We start from the raw sequence: 19845 nt of genomic DNA, 5'->3' as shown, positions 1-19845 counted from the left end.
GGAAAAGTTATGCATTCCTGAAATCATTTGGGTTGGTACCACTGTGTTTCCAGCCAAGGCAGGTGACAGGGTTAGGATACCCTATGTAGCCCCTTCCTGGAGACTGTTGTCCAGCTCACCTATGACTTCTTTCTTCCACTTTCTGCAGGACAGAGTTGACCTCATGTCCTGTTCCTCCTCCCCAACCTCCTTCTGGAAACCAAAGCCTCATACTCTCAGGTGACTCCTCTGCTCCTGTCTTTTCTGTCTTTTCCCTATGCTGCATTTTGTGTCAAGTGGACCTCCTGCTGCAATCTGCTAGAGTAAATTCAAAGGAGGATGATAATTATCAGAGACAGATTAAAGTCTCATACCAAAAGGGACAGAAAGGACTGGGCTCTTCTACTCTAGAAAGGTAAAAAGAGGATGAGCACGAGAAATGAACATGAAGCAATGCCTGGGGTAGAAAAGGAAGATAGACCGTCTATGTGTTCTAAGACATTAAATGGTGCAGTGAGACATTGACTGGTTGTGAGAGACGGAAGGAGCTCATGTCTGAAACATTGAGGTGGGGCAAGTTCTGCTTAAGGACTAACTCTGCATAACAATGAATTCTGCCTAGCAAGGAACCCCAGGTGAAGAGAAGCCCATGAGCACCAGGAGGGGGAGGCCATGCCGAAGGGTGCACAGCTCCCTGTTCTGATGTGCTGAGCAGGGCAGGTCACCGTGCATGGCCAAAGATAACGTCTGCAGGGAAGGGGAAGTTACTCCCCAAACGACTCCCAAGCCCACGCCCCAAAGACTACCTAATTAGCCGAATGAGTTAGAGTGCCCGCCCAAAGGAGGGGCAAGGATGATAAAAGGACACAAACTGAAGCCCCAGGTGAACAAGCCCATCAGAACTGGACCCCTTGGCTGACTGAACTAATGCTGGACCCAGGACCGATTTTTCTCCCTTCTCTCTCTCTTGTTTTTCTCTTTCTTTTTCCTTTTCCACAGTCCCTACACCTCGTCCTTTTAAACATAAACCATTGACCAAGTCTGGGACTAGGAATGGATCCAGCCCCCCCCCCCGGGCTCCTCTCTGAGGAGTCGTCTAGAAAGCAAGGGGTTCTGCTCTGAACCTCCTGACCCAACGGGAGGGCTCTCCTTATTGTCTGCCCTGAACTGATTCCCAAATAAGCAAGGCTGGTAGTATACGTTTGGTGATGTGTGGTTAGCACATGTTAAACAGTTTAGTGACATGGTTTCATGCCAATTTTTGTTGTGAGCATAACGGTTTTGGTCATGAGCATGCCAATTCTTGTTGTGAGCAAATAAAAGTTGAGTTTTGTGAGTTAAAGGATCCCTGGTGTCGTTTCACCTTAATCCTGACCTGGGAATCAGCAAACCTGAGTCATTGTCCTGAGAAATTGGGACGTGACACTGGTATAAGCATCAGTTAGTGAAAATAGGCCACAAATGTAAAATTAAGAAAGAAAGTAATTTTTCCAGTATTGTTGGGCTGTGAAACATAGCAACACTGGAAGCCATTCTGGCCAAGGATTTAGCAGTACATGAAAGGACCAACCATTTGCAGCAATAATAAAGATGTCCAGAATTACAACAGTTAATGCAGACAAAGTATTGTAAAGGTTTAAAAATCTATTTACTGTGCCCTGACTATTAGGGAAGACATGAAATGACCTCTGTCAACTGTGTGGTTTTTGCACCTTCTTCTGACATGTACATGGTACTATTTACTACTGTAGACAGGCTACCAGACCAGATGGATCACAAATCTGATCCAATATGGTGACTCCTTATGTTCTTAAATGAAAATTTTACCAAAAGCATATCAGGAAAGTTTTTTTTTAAATCTCAGCAAACTAACACAAAAAAAATCTAAGAAATTGCCACCTTCTGTCTGCTAGAAGAATGTCAAAGAATAATCATTTTATTGCTGTCTAATCCAGTATGCTCTCTGCTTTTTCAGGGCAACTATAGTCTTCACACTGAACACTTCCTGAACTCTGTTATTTTTTTAGGAATTACTTCCATCTGTCTTTGAATAAACTAGCTCTGATCTGTGTTCTTCATGTTAGGTTGTATCTCCAAATGTTTTCCATGGTCACATTCTGAAACCTGGACAAAGTGTTTTCAAGGTGGATATATTTCAATGCTGGAACAACATGTGCGAAGAAATTTATGACCCCTTCAGTATAGCAGGTGTGATATTGATCTAAAAAACAGACTAGGCAATGCTTATTGGAAACAGGAGGAAAGCAGGCATATTTTTCCAAGATATGTTTCTTATCCCCTTATCACATCTCTCCCTCCAAGATGGTAGCATTGATCAAATAACATTTCTCCCAAGTAAAACTGGTAACAGTTTCCCTTCAACCACCAATTACTCTGAGTTCTGCAACACCTTCATCTAGTATATTTTTCTTCTATCCCCAACTCGTTCTGTTTTCATGATAGCTGTATTATTGAACTCCTGTAGGAGTGCTGAGTGTGTTAACATGGGGACAAGATCTGGCTCATTGGCCCTTGTTTTCCACGCTTAAGACACTCTCAGGCACAGGGCATGTAAGTGTACTCAAATAGCTGGTCACTGCTCCCTCTTCCATCCAGTAGTACTTTACACCCATTTTGCACAGAGGAAAGGATGCAGTGAAGAATCAAATCAATTATCCCCCAAAGCAATGACAAGACAGCTTCTGACCACACACATTAAAGTTTAGCAGTGGCTTCAAAGGGGGATGAGAGAGGTCTGCTACACAGTGCCTGAGAGGCCATAAGAAATATATTGTTTCCCAGTAGGTTGCTCCCCTGGAGGACATGGACATTTCCCTATTTGAAACAAGTCTAATAAGCCTTATGACATTGCCTCCCTTACACTCCACACCAAAGGTCAATCCCACTGGATGCAAATTTACAAATTTCCAGGGACTCTATTATAATTTCCCCTCGCACTCTCCCTGCAACCAGACAGTACAACAGGACAGTATTAAGTACAGAACAGCTGGCACGTTGCCAGCACACCAGGAAGGTTTTCTTCTTACACCGTGATCCATGGGTCCCAAAACCGGAGAAAAGCTGTGACAGCATGTTGTAACTGAAGACTATGTAATTTTCTCAATGGCTGCAACCATGTGCTGTGGCCACATCTTTACCAATATACCTTAACAGCTGTGGCATGTCCTGTCTGTGATTTAACACAGAGACTGCAACACCATTCCACCATCTGATAAAGGAACAAGGACACAAGCATGTAACTTGAGGAATGGGGGTAAGACGTGGCCACGTAGATTTCTAGCTACTTCATTCACCTCATGGCCTCATCTGACCCACCTGAATGTATGTCTGTGTATGTGTGTGTGTAATGGTATACAGGAGGCCTTGTAACAACAATATGGCATAAAATATCTATGTTGGATGAGATTTAGGGACATGACAAAGTTATTGGCAGCACAGTGGGCAACATTAGGCACCCATAGTAGTGATTCATATAGGCTGAACTTCACCACTGATTCTTTGCCATTTCCAAGGGCATCTTCAGTAGGTGTCAGATGTACAAATACATTCAGCAGCTTGCAATAGTCTCCCACTTTCAGACTGCACCCTAGATTGCTGTCTCCTGCTTATCTATCACACCTTTATCTTTTGTTAGGGCCTTGCAGTTTTGCTTCTCTAGGTACAGAGGTATTAAGCAGCTCTAATGCCCTTTGTGAAAGACAGACCATTATTTAGAACAATTGCAAAGAAAGCTCTTGGATAATGAGACATACCTGTCTTGTCTTTTAAGCATGTGTAGCAATATCCTAAATAGAAAGGTTGTGTTGCTTTCCTGTTTGATCTTGCCACAGCCATCTGTTAAAAAAAATCAATAAATTGATTGAGAAAAATATAATAACCCAACGTACTAGAGCTTGCCTTTGTGAATTAGGTCACAGATAGGGTTGATAAAATAATGTCATCTCTGAATTACTAAGTTAGTACACAGCAATTCTAAATAAAGAAGAGCTATGAACTCAGATGTTCAAAACTGAAAAGGGATTTGGGGCCCGTCTTGCAAGGTGTGCTGTGGCTGGGAGACACACACACTGCCGAGTCAAACAGTTAAAACTGACTGGGGAGGGAGGAGTCAGATGCTGAAATGAAGGTGAGCCAAGATCATACATCAGAGGACAGTTGTACAGAGCCAAAGATCTGGGACAAAAGGATCCTGAGGAAACCAGGCAATGGAAGGGCAAGACACTACTTTTACCCCTTGGAGGCTGGCTGGCTGGGAGCAGGAGCTGTGCCTGGGACTGTAGGAAACAGGAGCTAGGGATGAGGAGCCCGAGGATGGCAGCAGAACCGGAGGAACAGGTGTCTGGGGCTGAGTAAGGAGGAGGCAGGATCAGGATTAGGGCTGGAGATTGGAGGCTGGCAACTGAGCAGCACAGATCTGTAAGACAGGAGAGGCCACTCTGAGCAGGGCAGAACAGCTCACTGGGCTGCTTCAGCCAGCTGAGAAGCAGATCAAAATCTCAAAAATATACCTTTGCTGGTTGCACTTTTCAAGTTCTGATGGTCATCAACTGGCCAGCTGCAAACTTTGGTTATTGCAGGGTGAGGATGTTGCAGAAATGACATTTCTGACAGTTACAGAAAAATGAAGTAGCCTGATTTGCCAAGGGGAGGTACAAATAGGAATACCTAATGGAGCTTCAAGTAGGGTATTGGAAAATTGAGATACCCTAAATAGTTAATGCCTTGAAAAAAAATAGGCATTAGTTACTAGAATGATTTACCTCTATTTGGCAACAAGGATCCTGTTTACTGATCTAGACTGTAATATGCATATGGCAGGGTAGTTCAAAGAGCAGAGAAATGACACAGAAATCAGGGAGACCACAGACTAAGAGTTTCATCTGCATGGGAATTAAAACTGAGTGCATAGACTGAAGAAGTGATTATCCAAGAAAGATGTGAAATACAGAAGATCAAAGAGTGAATTTAACAGTGAACAAGGGATTATAGGCAACTGCAGTTAACAGGGTCTAGTTACTGAACGGCAGTAAGAAAACTGGTTTGGATCACCAGCTGGTGTAAACTGTCACCACTTGAGTTATTTGCTTTGAGTAGCACCAGTTTATACTAAGAGTTTTATCCCTCACCAAGAACATAAAAGAAAATAAACCACTATGTGACATTAGCTTATCTAAGCAGAAGTCAAGAAGGTCACATGTGTGTTTTAAACAGATCTCCATTTTGTAAGAGAGTAAAGTCCTTACTCAGCAGTCACAGGAGGAAACCAAACAGGGAGTGGGGAAAGGCCCTCTCAGGTGTAAGGCAAGAGAAGCCCATGAGGTGGATCATTTTGGAAGTGGCTATATCTTTCAGAAAGGGTAGTTGGATAGAGACAGACAATGGTGCAGCCATACTGCACAGCAGAAATTGAGACCCCTGAGCTAGCACCAAGACAAATTGGCTCCAGAAAGAATGCGGCTGTCTACATGGCATGGCACCCTTGTTCTGCTGGGAAGTGGACATGATCAACCCATTTAGAAGCACCACATGACCATGTCTGTGCTTCTGTGAGCCAAGTTTGGTCTCTTTTAGAACAGGAATATCTTTACCAGGTACAGCATTGTCCATTAACTAGGCATTTAATAACCTCTTTGTTTGCTGGGGAAAGACCCATACACGCAGTTTTTACTTACAAAAATTTCCGTTTAAACAAATTGTAATTCACTTAATGATTTATAATGAATTAAATAAGGAATTAAATAGTGATAAAATAAGTAATTAGTGATAAAATAATGAATAAATAAATAATGGTTAAATAATAATCAAATAACTTACCTACTGTATTGTACAATGTGGCTGTTTTTTGCCAGCATAAACTGAGATGTACAAAACAAGATAATGAAGGAGAGATTTTGTCCCTGCTGTCATGTCCTGTCCCCCCGCCCCACAAACATTTGTTGCTTCCCGTGAAAACTTCCCATAGCAGCACTGTTGGGGTTTAGAGGCGCAACACTGTGAGAACAACAATAATGGCATGAGAAAACTGAAGGGGAAATATGGCAGAGGCTTTGGTAAATACTGCCTCAGCAACTTCAGAGAAAGGTTATAACAATGCTAAGTGCTTGCTATTTGCAGCTCTAAGGTACCCAAGTAACTGTGCAGCACAAGTACTAGAGGCTTGTGATGGGGTGATAAGGGGTGATAAAATTCCTCGAAGAACTGGTCAGGGATCTTAATGGAAACCATGGCTGTATAGACCATGACATAGTGGGAGCTCAAGATCCTGAGGGGCATGGGGAAGGCGACAGCAGAGCAGACCCTGGGGCTCAGGACAGCAGACTTCCTCCTCATACCAGCATTCCAGAAGAATGATACTTATTACACCTACAGATAAATATGAAAAAAGGACAATTTGAGGGCCTACAGACATGTCAGCCTCACTTCAGTTGCTGGGAAAATGATGAAAAAAATCTTCTTGGAAGCTATTTCTGGGCAAATGAATGAGAACGAGATCAGCAAGAATAGTCAATATAAATTCATTAAGGTTAAATGATGCTTGACCAGTCGGATTGGCTTCAGTGCTAAATAAGATGAATTGCTGGAGAAGGTGAGAGCAAATGATGCTGTCTACACAGACTTTAGTGGGGCTTATGACCTGGTTTCCCACAATAATCCTGTGCTGTACAAAACACTGCTCTGGCTGGCTGGCTGGAGAAAGAGGCTCTGGCCGGCTGGACAGCGTAGATGTTCCAGCTGGCTGGCCAGGGTGCGCTGCTCTGGCTGGCTGACCAGGTGAGATGATCTGGTTGGTTGGCCAGGGAAGGAGGCTCTGGCTGGCCTGCTGGGGACATGGGCTCTGGCTGGCCAGCCTGGGGCTGAGGGTCTCTGGCTGGCTAGCTGGAGAAAGGGGCTCTGGATGGCTGGCTGGGCAAAAAAGGCTCTGGCTGGCTGACCAGGTAAGATGATCTGGTTGGCTGGCCAGGGAAAGAGTCTCTGGCTGGCCGGCTGGGGCTGAGGGGCTCTGGCTGGCTGGAGAACCAGGATCAACCAGGGAAGCTGATCTAGTTGGCTGGCTGGGGAGTGAGGCTTTGCCTGGCTGTGGGTCCACTCTTGATTCTGGAGCAAAGCAATCCCGGGTTGTTTGAACAGAGTTATTTTTGGTGATCTATTGAGATTTGATAATTTATGCAAATAAAATGACAATTCAAACACTGTGGTAATTAAAAATAAAATAAAATACTAAATTAATAATTAAAGAAAATAAAAGTGAAAATTGTCTCTGACAGTTTTTCTGTGCTGGATTTTTTCTGTGCTGGATTTTTTGGTCATATTCATGCAATTCTCGTAGTTAATATGCCACAGTCTAACTATTTATTAATTGTCATTAAATTAACAGCCCTTTTTGTTTAGGAAGACAATAGCAATATTTTTGCTCTCTGGAATTACTCCCACATGCTATTGAACTGGCTAATCAGCAACCTTTTAAATATATACAGTTTAATAAACCAATTGAAGGAGAAGCTGTGAATGACTATTTCTGGAGCTGTGATCTCAATTCTAGGTTGTGCAATTCTGGAAGCTAAAAGACACAAACCCCTGGGCACAGTAATTGCAAGCTGAGGTGGCAGGAGTCCTGCATCTCATCTGACACACAGGCAGCTACTCCAAACTTGCTTCATCAGCTTGAGTGAATCCCTTGTCTGGCCTCTTGTGTTCTCTGTAGTGGCGTACAGTTTACCAGGATTTTCTGCAGTGTGGCCAACTGAGTCATTCTCCACTATAATGCCACTGAGCATCTCTTACAGTCTGGTTTAAAAACAATAAAAATAAAAAATGTGTAACAAAGAAGTTTCTAGAGCTTTTATCTCTGTAACTGTTTTGATAGTTTGGATTTTTTTCATTCTGTTTAAATAAAGTCTTGTTAATTGGAGGCAAGATCGCTATTTCTTCCCTATTGGAAATAAGTATTGTTTACACCAAAATTTTATGTGATGGAAAGCTATGGTCACACACTATGGTCACACCTGCATGCTGTCACTTGCACAGCCTCTGCCTGGGTTCTTTTTCTAGGAATACATAGCACAATTTTCTACCGTTCCCCATGGATCATGATGATGAAATAATTCATAATTCTCGCTGTGCTGTGGTATCTTCTCTAGTTTGCCCACGTTGGGTCTAATGTGCTATACTGAGAACAGTGCTTCATACTTAGTTGTAACAAACAGATGCTGATCATCACCACCTTCTTACTCGACATAGGATCTACTGACAGGGATATCTTAGGATGAGGTGTTTAGGGAATGAATCATGTGGCCAGCTCACACTGAAGTTGTGATCTCCAAATCTTTGTGCTCTTCCACTACATGCTTATTTTCCATTTGTATGGATGTATTTGGTGTCTCCATCCCAGTCCTTCTGAGTGAATTTCATCTTGATTTGAGGTAACTTTTGAATTCTCACTTTCTCTAAAATAGCAGTTCCTGCCCTGCTGATTTTATGTGTTCTTTCCTTTTTGTCATCCAAGACTTGATGTAAAATTGAACAGGGGCCACCCTCTGACAGATCGTCTCTGTTTGAGAGCTAACCACATTTTTTCCCCCTAACTATCCTAAAGAGGATGCATGCTCAGTAATTCCCCAGGTCCCACCATTTCATGCATTTCAATTCATATGCCATGGTTATGCTTCCTCAGTCCTCTAGGAAATCTCTAAAGGTGATTCAGAAATGGTTTTGGCTAGTTTCCAAAGTACTTGAGTAAATTTCATTAGGTTCTGCTAACTTTAATATGTTTAATTCATCAAAATATTCTTCAACCTGCTCTTCCCATCTTTAAACATGTGATTTTTTTTCGTTCCTCCTGCATTTTGTTAAAATTAATCCTAAAATCCAAGTAAGTATCTGAAAGCCTGATTATGGGATCCTGAACTTCAGTATTGAGGACTGTTAACCTTCTTGGCCTGGGCTTCTCCTTTATCTCCCTTGGGATTGCCCAGAAAACAGGAGGTCTCTGACCTCCAGAGCTGGAGTAAGAGGGTACCTTGATGTCCGAGCATGTGGAGGATGTGTGCTGTGGGTGTTAGCATTGCTATTCCTCATGACAGAGGCCCCAGTCAGCCATTTTACAGATGAGTATCATGGTTGGTAGCCAAGGGTGCTCTGCTTTAAAAGCTGCCTTTTGCCAGCTCTCACCCGTTGATTCTCTCACCACTGTGGACTAGGCTTGTTTTTTGTGGACACAAAAACCTCAATTTGTTCAGATTTATTCTTGCTGTGTGTACCAGGTGCAGGTGCCCAGGCGCTGGCAGGGGGCTGCAGGGCGGCCTCTGTGAGGAGAGGCCGGGGCTGCCCCGAGCCGGACACAGCCGGTTCCAGCTGGCTCCGACCGACCCACCGCAGCGCGCACGGCTCAGCCCTGCAGCCACCACGGCGGAGCCGCGGGGAAAGCCTGTGTGAGAAAGGGCAAAACGCTGCCCAGCTGTGAGGGGAAAAGTGTGAGAAACAGCCCTGCGGGCACCGAGGGGACAGGGGGAGGAGGGGAGGAGGTGCTCCAGGCCCCGAGTAAGGAGGGAGGAGAGGCCGTGGGCTGGCCGCAGTCACTGCCTGCGCGAGGACTGAGTGTAACCAAGCCCGTGACAGGCAGGGAGGAGAGATGCCTGGGGGTAGAGTTCAGCCTGGGAAGGGGGACAAAAGGCCTTTTCCCCCAGCATGTAAATGGGTCTTTTCATTGTCTTTGTTTCCCACCACCAGAATCGGCAATTAAATATTGTCAATTAATTGGCATTTAATTGGGAATTCCCCAAGATGAGTCTGTCTGGCCCATGATAATAAATGGTGAGCAATCCTCCTGTCTTCATCTTGACCCACCAGCTTTCTTGCTCCTGTTCTTCCTATCTTCTCTTCTGTCCCACTAAGGAGAGAGAGGAAGTGGCTGGGTGGGAGTTTGGCTGCTGGCCAGGACCAGCCCACCACATTGTATATCGGTACAAAACCTGGAATGGAAGGAAATCCAAATGGGAAATAAAAAAACCCAAACCACCATAGAAAGAAAGCATGTATTCCTCGTCCATCCAGCTGATTGAGTGCTGCACATCAGTGGATTGGGTCAGTTTATCCCAGCCATCTGTACGAAGGAAGACTGCTTCAAATATTGGCTCTACTAAAGGAAGAACAAGAATGAGCAAAGAAAATATATTTGCATCACGAAGCATGTGATCAGTGGTTTGGCATAGAACAATATATTATTTGTTCATGATTTTTATATACTTGATTGAGCCTAAAGGATTGTGTTAATCTTTGATGCACACTATCAAAATAACTGTATCATTAGCAATAACTTACAAACTATGTCAACACTGGTAAAGGTTTGGACAGTATCCAACATACAAAAAACATTCTCAGTACTCATCCAGCAGTAATTTCAGAGATGGCCATAACAATCTTTTGATCAAATAGTTACACAAAGAGTAATACAATTTTCTTTTTGGTGGTTCCCCTCAAACATTTCTTTGCTCTCCTGGTTAAGACAGTGCTGAACATACTGAACTAACAGAAACAATTAAGACCTTAGCTAATCATTATTTTGGCCACTTTATGGCAACCATGAATATATCCATGGTTGATACTGCTGTTCATCCACACCAGTGGGGACAACCATTTACACATCAAAGTACTCCTTGGAAATCCCAACAATAACGGTTCTATAGTGAATGACTTGTTGTAAGAATGAAGGAGATAGAGATAGAGAAGGGGTGAAAAAAAGTGGAGAAAAATAATGGGTAGGCAAAGTGAGACATAAGAATACTCTTTTATAAAACAACACTGATTTTCTTACATGACCATAAGCACTTTTGCCTCATTAAAACATTCAGAGTTAATAGTCAAAGTTAAAATAACAGGTTAATATAGTTAGTAAATTGTCCCAAATAGCAACTCTAGAGTAGCCAAATGGAAAGGTGGGGAGTTCTTTCAGTGGTGAGTCAGATTTGCTGCTGAAAAAATAGTTCAACTTTTTCCATGGCATTTGTCTAGCAGCAGAGTGTATTTAATATTCCTACATGTATTGTTGAGGAATAGAAGTAGCAACATGGAGCAACATAACTTAAAAACTAATGGGCTTGAATCACTGTTCAAGGTCAAATTCTGACAATAGCTGTATTTCCTTTCCTCTCAAAGGTATGTGAAGAACGGTGCCTTTAAAAAAGATACAGAAGAATCTGTATTACTTGATCACAAAAATACCTTTTGTAGTTCAACTTCTGTATTCTTCAGCTTTAAATTCTATTTTTTTTCATAAGAAACATGAATTTTCAGCTGGATAAAGAATGAAAAACAGAGGCTGTAAAATTCAGAAATTGTAGTGCTGATTGTACTTCCACTTTATTATATACCAAGAACGATTACATTAGTCAATAGGTTCAAACTACCATAAAATTTGTGAAGGGGTGGAGAATGGAAAAACAGTCTTAAGGTTAGAAAAGTTAGGAGCCTGCTTTTTTCTAACCCTATCCATTACGTTAAGAGCACTTTGAATTCTAACCCTGTCTTCCAGTACATTTGCAGTCCCTCCTGGTTTGGTATTACCTACAAATTTAATAAGCCCCAGCTCAGGGTGATGGGAAAATGATGGTTCTTTAAAGCTTTCTTGTGCTCACCCTGGAATGAAGGTGCCAAGTCTGATACTTAATGCTGGTTGTCCTGTAGCCATGGTGGTTTCTAGAGTTTCTAGAGTATGGCAAAGAGACAAAGTTGTAGGAAGAGAGAAAGCCTTCTGTACACTTTCCAAGTGAAACAGGAAATATGAGGGAGTTGTCTGGTTTGCCAGAGCTCATTCATGTTTTGCACCAGTCATGTCAGCTTAGCTCTTAAGAGACCTCTCCCCCAAAAGCCTTTCTTCATCCCCCTCTTCCCAAGGCAGGAATGATCTTCTTGGTAAAAGTGCAGCTCTAAGTTCACATACAGAAGCATCTTTTCACACACCCCTTGCCCTCTTCTACAATAGGAGAGGAACTGCCACTCTGTTTCCTACCCATTTCTCACCTCTACAGCTCTTCAAGTTCTAAGACCTCTTCTTCATATTACATTTTCAGCTTCATGTCCTCCTTTTCCTCTCATCTTTTTTGCTGCTTCAGGATTCTCTCAGCACCTTTTCTCATCTTCTACCAACATCATCAGTCTTTCTGTCACTTTTTTTCCTCTAAATCTTCCTCCTGCTCCCTCTCTCTTTCCTCCTCCTTTACTTTTCAAATGGTCATGATTTTTTTCCTCTATTTCCGTAAAAATATTTGGTTGTACATGATTGTCCTGATTTTGGCTGGGATAGAGTTAATTTTCTTCCTAGTAGCAGGTACAGTGTGTTTTGGCTTTAGTGTGAGAATGATGTTGTTAACACACTGACATTTTAGTTGTTGCTAAGTAGTGCTTATCCTAAGTTAAGGATTGTTCAGTTTCCCATGCTCTGCCAGCAAGCAGGTGTACAAGAAGCTGGAAGGGAGCATGGCCAGGACAGCTGACTCAAACTAGCCAAAGGGATATTCCATACTATAGAATGTCATGATCAGTACAGAAATGGGGGAGTTGGCTGGGAGGGGTGGATCACTGCTCGGGCATCGGTCAGTGGGTGGTGAGCAATTGCATTGTGCATCACTTGTTTTTCTTGGGTCTAATTTATCTCTTTTTGTTATATTCCTTTGCATTACAATTATTATAATTTTTTTTATTGTTATTATTATATTTTATTTTAGTTATTAAACTGTTCTTATCTCAACCCACGAGTTTTACTCTTTTTTCCGATTCTCCCCCCTCCCACTGGGAGGAGGGAGGAGGGAGCAAGTGGCTGCATGGTGCTTAGTTGCTGGCTGGGGTTAAACCACGGCAATGATGTATGAGGAAAGGCTGAGAGAACTGTATTTGTTCAACTCAGAGAAGGCCAAGCGGGAGATCTAATTGCTCATCTACATACCTAATAGGTAAAGTGTTCTCAGAGGTGCCCAGAAAAGGACAACAGATACTGTCTGAAACATGGGAAACTGAGGTTAGGTGTAATGAAAAAAATTATTTACGATGACAGCGGGTCAGACACTGGTACAGTGCTCAGGGAGGCTGTGGAATTGCCAACTGTGGAGATATATAAAACCCAGATGGACAAAGAAAGCTCAGAGCAACCTGGTTTAACTTTGACATTAACCCTGCTTTGAACAGGGGGTTGGACCTCAAGTCCTGCAAAGGTTCCTTCCAACCTAAATAACTCCATGATTCTATGCCATTAAGACATAAGCTATGTCAGAGGCCACACAAATGGTGTGTGATAAAAATCGCCCTTATCCAAGGCACCCTGTTTTCTGTGTCAATTGACAGTAGGGAAATAGTGACCATCATCTTATTCTTTACAGCTTTAATAGTAATGGGAATTCAAGGTTATTTTGAGTAAAAAGCAAATTCATCAAACGAAAACATTTCTTTTTACATGGAGACAAACAAAAATCACCAAATCCTAATATATTTAGGTTCCTAATAAAATTAAAAATTTTAGAATGTCGTATTGCTCTCAGCCCAAATAGCCACAAGTATCGTCTACAGGATACTCCACTACTGTCTTTTTAAAATGCTTATACCGCACAACAGCATGATTATTCTGTGTTTACTGTACATGCTATGGTGAAGCCATTCCAAAATTTTTAAGCAACCTTTACAAAGCATTTCCAAGCATCTTTCCCCAATCATACTGCGCTTCTTCAACACAGCCATGTATGAGTGTGCTTGTCTGAAAGAAACCCCACCCAAACTTAAAAACTAAAGAAAATACTGCCATAGGAAAACTGTCCATTTGGAAAATTTGAAATCCAGTATTACCCCAAAATATACGTATTTGCTGTGAAAGTATTCCATGCTTTCCGAGTACCTCATGCCTTCTCCAATGGCATCAGCCTGAGAACATAACTTTTTTTAATGCATTTCCTGCTACCTTGGATTATCAGGGCAAAACATGCCTTGAGAGGATGTCTGCAGTTCCTTTTAAGTACTTCTACTAAAATTAGGCTTTTCAGATTTCAGCTGCTCTGGACTTTGATATTAAGTAATAATTTTGTCCCTCCTTGAAAGGTGTATAAAACTTCCTGGTACTCAGAAAACAATATTTAATATTGCAATATTTTTCATATTACTACTTTGTAACCTCCTCAGATTTACTAACCAAAAATGGTGCTCCAAAACAGATAAATAATGTTTAGGTACAATGCTTATTGTACTGGATTCAGATCTATGGCTATGTTGTTCCAGATACTTGCTACCGTCAGTCTCCATTGCTTCAATATGTACATAAGACATCCCTATGCTGGAAGAAGACTTAGCTGTAAAAGGTAGCCCATTTGCCTGGAAACAAATTCACGCTGGGTACATTGTTCTATTGTCCTGGTTCTCCACTGTCTGAATCAAATCCCTCCATGATTAACAACTACTAACTGGAGGGGCGTCATCTCTTCCTTTTCATGTGGCTTCACATGAGGTGAGACTGGCTGAGCTGCAGGAAAGAATGATGAACAAGGGAGAGACAACAGTCAAAGGAGATGGAGTCTGGCACTCAGCCCCACAGATTGTACTGCTGTCAGGGCTAAATGCAAATCTCATTTTACACTGCATCAGTATGTTTCCACCTCTGCAATTAGTAAAACCCTAGCCAAAGCAAAATCCAACCACTTAACTTAAACCAAAACATTTAGCTCTAATTTGGATAAAGAACCTGGTTTGTTTAGGAGGAACCAGACTAAAAGTAGACACATGTAAGCAGTATAATGCTTGTATAATTACCTTGTATCTCATATGAACAAATAGTAGAAAATCAAGAAAGAGGGAAAAGGGTACAGAATTTCGTCTACTCTTGGGGCTGGGTAGAACAAAAAAGTTGGCTTTCCCTTCAGCTCCACTGATCACATACTTCAAAGTTTTCCATTAGTTCTTCCAAGAGGTATGTGGCTTTGGTTCCACTCTTCAGTTGTTTCCCTCCCTCCTCCAGGAGTTCAGCTCTGTGTTGCTTAGAGTTTCTTTCCGTAGGGACTGCCACAGGCTGCTAGTTTGTCTCTGCTGCAGCTGCTTCTGGATCCTGAACAGCTTTAAGAACTAGAGCTCTGATTTCTCTGTTGGCAGCCATTGGAGGAAACAGAGCTGAGATGCCTCTACCTAAAAGCAGAAGTTTACCGGCTGAATGAATACCTTTTATCAATGCAAACTCTCATCAACTGTTAAGGATAGATGTCACATAAGGAAACAAAGTTGAGTAGTGCTTTGGCAGAACCAATGACTCATATAGGAATAATGGTAATACAGGAGCAATACAGGTAATTTTTTCTAAATAGTAATTGCTGTTGAGAGGCAATCTAAAGGAAAATCCATATAGCTTTGACTGATTTGTAGACTACACAAAATGAAGACTCTGCTTAAATAGTGGAAAATCTTTTCACGTATATATACAAGTATGGCAAAACTTCAAAACACATAAGCTAGCTGTGCAAAATATTCGTACCATGGCAATAGCTCTGGGAAGTGGATGATGGTGAGAAACAGTTCTGAGCTTCCACCCTTTTCCCGCTTGATATGCCTGAGGAATTTTCTATCCAGTCATTAGTCTCCCACACAACCACCTTCTTACAATATGGTAGCATGGTAGATAGTGCATGTAAGAGAAACATTCATTTATTCATGTATTCACAGTAAGATGAGAGCACGCGCGTGTGCTCAGAATATTGTTATTTGACATGATAAAGTACAGTTTCAGGCCCTTTACTGAGAAAAGCTGGCTGGAGCCTAGCTATGCAGGTGCAAAGGTGTCCTAAGAAACAGCACATGCAATGGGACTGGTTAGCACAATGGCCAAGGTCAAAAACAGTGCAGTTGCATACACCACAGACTAAGTGAGATTCATCATATGGTCTAGGAACTTGGGACTTGAGATAATAGGAAACTGATTCACTTTAATGAGGTGGATGTAAATATCAACTCCTTTGCACCACTGTATATCTTACCACAAAAAGATTCCAACTGAGTTGAGTAGAATAATTCCTTTGACAAGCTGCAGGTGTTGTGCCTGGCATGCATTCTCTGACTTCTTGGGGTTGCTTTACCCTGGTTGTCTACAGTAGATCTTACAATATAAATGATTTAATTTTTCAGTGGGGAAAAAAACCCACCCCAACATGGGGCTGAAATGTCTTCTATCATCCAATGAAAGGAAAGGATAAAACATACAGTACACAGAGCTGCTTTATATGATTATAGCAACTTGAGTTCTGAAAGAAAGGAGGCTCAGAAGAGATTTCTTTTCCTTCCCAGATAGAGCTTTTGTGAAACATTGTCCTAAACAAATGAAAGATTTTTGCTCAAATGATCTACCTTGCTGTTTTCCTTTCCTTTGAAGAATCCTGTGGTACAATAGGCAACCCATCAGGAATAATTAGATTATACGGCGGCATCCATGGAAACAATACAGCTTTTGAAAAGAACTCCTACAGAAGATCTTAGAAATCACATCTATTATGGATATCTTTTACTATTTCAAAGACAGCACAGCTCCAAATTATGGGAACTAACAGTGGGGCAAAATCTGACTGCTCCATGCTTTGTTCCTTTGTCAATAATTATTACTACATGAAACAGTCAAGTAGTCATTGTGTGGAAGAGAACAACTGGGTGACAGGAAGAAATTGGCCATGTTTTATTCTGAGTTTTGGGAATCAGTAATGAAATCTACATGTATTTTATATAGTATGTTTAGTAAACTCACACCTTTCACATTCTTCAGTTTTTCTCTAAGTGGGCATTTATGGATGTCTCAAGAAACAAGGAAGAGGTATCAAAGGTATCTGCATTTTTGGGCCTCATTTATAGCAGCACAAGAAACTGCAGACGTATTTGGCCTTGCTGTGGCCATTTTTATGAGTCAATGTACCTTATTTGTTGCAATCTATTAATGATTTCAAAGTTGGAATTGTCTTAAAGGTGATTAAATTGGAAGGAAATATATCAGGGATTTGTACAATTGAAAACAGGGGAGAAAGATACTGGTTCTGTTTTTCAATAATAGGTTTTGAAACTTCAGAGGAAGCAAAGACATTTGTCTTGATCCTACATATTGTGCTGCAGACGATTTGTGTTTCAGACATCATTCCATATTGTTACCTGTCTCATTGTCTGTCTGGATTCCCTACTGTCCCTGGTCTCATTGTCCTTGGGGGTGTGGGGGTGTCAGGAAAAGGACTTACATAATGGAACAGTTTCTTTAATACACAGAAAAAAAGCAACAATAAAAAAACCTCACACCAGTGATTGTGCCCTATTAACTACACTTTGAAGTTTCAAAAGTACTTGGGTAACTTAGGAATCAAGGTTTTTTCCTGAACTCTGTGAGATGTGTACTCCAACGTCACTGCCACACAGCCTCATGTTTCTCTCCAGAACAGGTCCAGGAGCAGCAGTACAAGATTCACTCAGATTCCCTGCCAATCAATTTTTATACCTTAACTGAGGATTACAATTTTAAAGGTGGGAGAATTTAAAAATTCATTCATTAGCCCCATTAAGTCTCTGTATACACTGGGTTAAGTCATATGTTAGGACTTTTGGGAAGGGGAGGCTGGAGACTTCTGTGGGATTTCACTAGGAAGTCAATCAAAGCCACAGTCCTTCAGGACGTCATAGAACATACTACCGTGAGAAGGTAATAGCACAGCATTCTTAACCAAGGCTGAAATTGAACTGAAAACCAGACACACAGCAGAGGAAAGTGGTCAGATGAAAAAAATAAAGGGATAAACATTTGCTAGCAAAGCCCCTACCCATATAATTATTGTATGCATGAACCTCTGAGGAAAAAAATATATATTCTCTTGTTACGTGTTGGTTCTTTGCCCTACTCATTGTGAAAACTGGAAGAGAGTGATAACTGTCTATTTATACTGAAGACCGTTATTATTATTATCATCATTATTATTTTTACAGCTTCTATCCATGACACAGTACAGATGTGCTTCTTCCCCACACCCCCCATTTTATTTATAACCCAGTGTAGGGTGGCGGCACCTAAAGCCAATACTCTGTTCAATGTACTTTTCTAGCAACAGTGGTTTTGATCAGGAATGGGATTTTCTCCTGGTTCACATTGTTATTTGGTGTGCACCTTTCCACTCCATTTCATTAAAAAAAAAATCATTCCTGGAACCAGCAGTGGAGAATATGGAGCTTGCAGCCTTGCAAAGCACACTGTCTGTAGTAGCAGTATAAGCAGACTGTCAGGGCTTGCTTCTGTTTCCAATAAACTCAAGGCCTGAGTCACAGAAGTGGTAGCCTTCCACAGCTCCAGCCAAATTTATCTGGAGTGTTAGGGATTGGGCAGCTCTGACAAATTAAATACATAACTACTATCACTATTCCAGGGAAAGTGTTTGCTTTTGAAAAATTGCTGAGTCCAGTGCAGTTTGTGCAGAAAGACCAGTGCTCTTGCTTTAGATACTCTCCTCCTAAAGAGACTCTTTCTATTCAATTAAAAAGAAATCTGTTTCCAAATTCCGCTTATCATGAAAATGGAGAATTATGGAAGCCGTGGGAGCTTAAAAACAGCAACAATAAAACCAAAGTGGAACAAATACCTCGAAACCTTAGATGCTAGGTAAAATGCAAGGCTATGTTAAGGCAACACTGGGAACAAATTTATTTAGTTAAAATATCTTGTTCATTGTAGTACACGCAGTTTCCACTGAGGTGTGCTAGCTCTCCAAGTATCATTATCCACACCCTTTTCTTAGGCAACTAAATGTGCTGTATATCCTCAACAATGTCCACTACTGTGTCTCGGATTGCTAACCCTTTCACGCAACCATTTAATACACAGCATGTTTTCAGGCTAGAACAGCAAAATACCGTAGAGGATATCTGCTAAAACAAAAGATGATTTCTCTATTTTTACGCAAGACAGCGCAATTAGTTCCTGTCTGAAACTAGCTGTCTTTGTGAAGGGAGTGACATGGATATTAGCTTTGAATTCATGAAAATGATTGTGTATGTTATTCTGGGAAAATTCTGGGCAGTCTTAACAGTGTACAAGAAGAGTTTTTCATGCTGTTTTGACATTTGTCTGCTTCCAGGAGCCATTGTTTGATGTTGTACCATCATTATTGCTTCCACCATAACTGTAAGCTCCTTTTGCCTCTATGTCAGACTGATTTCTCTGTTATTCAGACCTATTTAAACCCCAAGCATGCTCAAGCACACGTATTGATATCTGAAAAAACAGATAACACAGTAGGGCATTTTTAAATAAGCCAGATAATCAGGAGAGTAACAAAGATCCAAAGGTTTAACAAAGGTGAATCTGGGGAATGGGGAGGGAGTTTCACTTTGTCAGCTTTTTGTTACTTGCAGATCCTTAAAAACAGATTACCTGTGATTTTAGGAAGAGTTTATTCTATTTCGAGGGACTAATGACACAATAATTGTCAGCCTACAGGTAACCATTTTAAATTGCCACAAGGTGAATGCTGTGATATCTTTCCCTCTCAGCAAAAAGCTCATGGACTCCTAGTGTTGCCAATATGGAATATACATTTATTGGTCCATCATCAACAAGTTACGTGTTCCCCCAAGAGACTGGCAGATCTTTAAAAGTGGCTTCAGTATGAAATATAAAAAAGGGAGTAGAAAGGATTTAAGAATGTGGCTGGAAGCAATTGAATCCTATAGTAATGTAACAATTGACATGAAGGTTGTCTTGAAAAATAACACTGTACTATCTCAAAGCATTACTTAGACATGCAGGAAGGATTCACCTCACCTAATATACACCTGCAGTGTAGATATCTGAAGTTGCCTATGTACTGAATGGAA

The sequence above is a fragment of the Accipiter gentilis genome, chromosome 21, assembly GCF_929443795.1.
Source record: "Accipiter gentilis chromosome 21, bAccGen1.1, whole genome shotgun sequence".
In the NCBI taxonomy this organism is placed as follows: Eukaryota; Metazoa; Chordata; class Aves; order Accipitriformes; family Accipitridae; genus Astur; species Astur gentilis.
The sequence above is the reverse complement of the archived record's forward strand: the minus strand, read 5'-3'. Positions refer to the sequence as shown.